Source organism: Lupinus angustifolius, chromosome LG05 (genome assembly GCF_001865875.1).
Source record: "Lupinus angustifolius cultivar Tanjil chromosome LG05, LupAngTanjil_v1.0, whole genome shotgun sequence".
NCBI classification, from domain to species: domain Eukaryota; kingdom Viridiplantae; phylum Streptophyta; class Magnoliopsida; order Fabales; family Fabaceae; genus Lupinus; species Lupinus angustifolius.
The window spans coordinates 12,187,834-12,189,010 of record NC_032013.1 but is presented as its reverse complement, the minus strand read 5'-3'; the positions used below and the strand labels follow the sequence as shown (position 1 = coordinate 12,189,010).

Below are 1,177 nucleotides of genomic sequence, written 5' to 3'. Positions count from 1 at the left end.
ATGGTGGGCTACTTGAGGTGAGGTCATGGATGACTTCATGGTTTGCTTGATGGTTAACTCAAGTCTGGTAAGCACCGCCCAGCGCACCTGCTTCACCGCTGAGCTGCTTGTTCAGCAGCTTCTGACCGTGTTGACTGGGATGTGGCTTGGTGCTTGCTGATCTGGCCAGGAGTCTGATTCTCCGCTGAGCAGCTTGTTCAGCAGCATGGCTTGTGCCAAGCTCGTGTCTGACCGTGTCAAGCATATTTATAACCGTACGAGGCCTAGTCTGGTGCTAGGCTGAATGGCTAAGCATGTCCGCTCAGCTGCCTGGTTGAGCAGTTTGGTCCAGGTCAGGCAGGTGGCCAGGTCAGGCAAGTGGCCGAGTCAGCTCAACAGGGCTTGTTCCACGCTCAGCTGCCTGGTTGAGCACCTTGATTTTCTTGACTTTTGTTGCTTTTTGACCATGAATCATTTCTCTTCTTTTCTTCATTTTATTTCCTACAAAATACATAAAAAGGCAATACAAACACAAATATACCAAATTGTGATATTTTATACAAAAAGTATTGTTTTAAGTTGGTTTTTCTCAATTATGCTTAAGATAAGTGCCATAAAAGTGTATGATTTTTAGGTATGTTTGACACTTATCAAACTCCCCCCAACTTAGAACTTTGTTTGTCCTCAAACAAAAGGTGAAATTTATCCGAAAACCAATTTGGCTAAAAAGTGATGATGATGATCAACATTATTTCAAAATGTATAAGCAATGCAAAAATATATTTCAATGATATTTTTCAGAAATGGAACCAAATGGGGTAAGTGTTTCACTCAAAACTCAACTTGTTTGATTTGCAAGAATTTAATTTTGTTTTTCATCTTAACACTTACTTTGATTGCACAAATTTTTCAAGGATCACTAAGGTCTTATTTAGGTTGTAATGAGGCTTGGCTATCAAAGGAAATTGGTTTTTCAAGATATTCAAAGATACTTTCATAGTTAAAAGAGAGCAAAAAATAATTTTTCATTAAAAACATATACTCCTTTCAACTTTTTTCCATTTTTCCTTCATCGTTCTTTTTCTTGACTCTATTTTTTTGTGTACTTTTTGTTATTTTTCTCAATCTCTTTTCACTCCTTTTTTATTTTGGATCTTTTTCTTTACTTTTTGATTTGTAAAGAGATTGAGAATTTTTC

General features: G+C 37.3%; 1 protein-coding gene across 1 annotated transcript in view; it reads left to right on the top strand.

Moving 5' to 3' along the window:
* LOC109347838 (small RNA degrading nuclease 5-like) overlaps positions 1–1,177 on the top strand; it is a 14,694-nt gene that overhangs the window by 9,464 nt on the left and 4,053 nt on the right. The window lies entirely within an intron of this gene.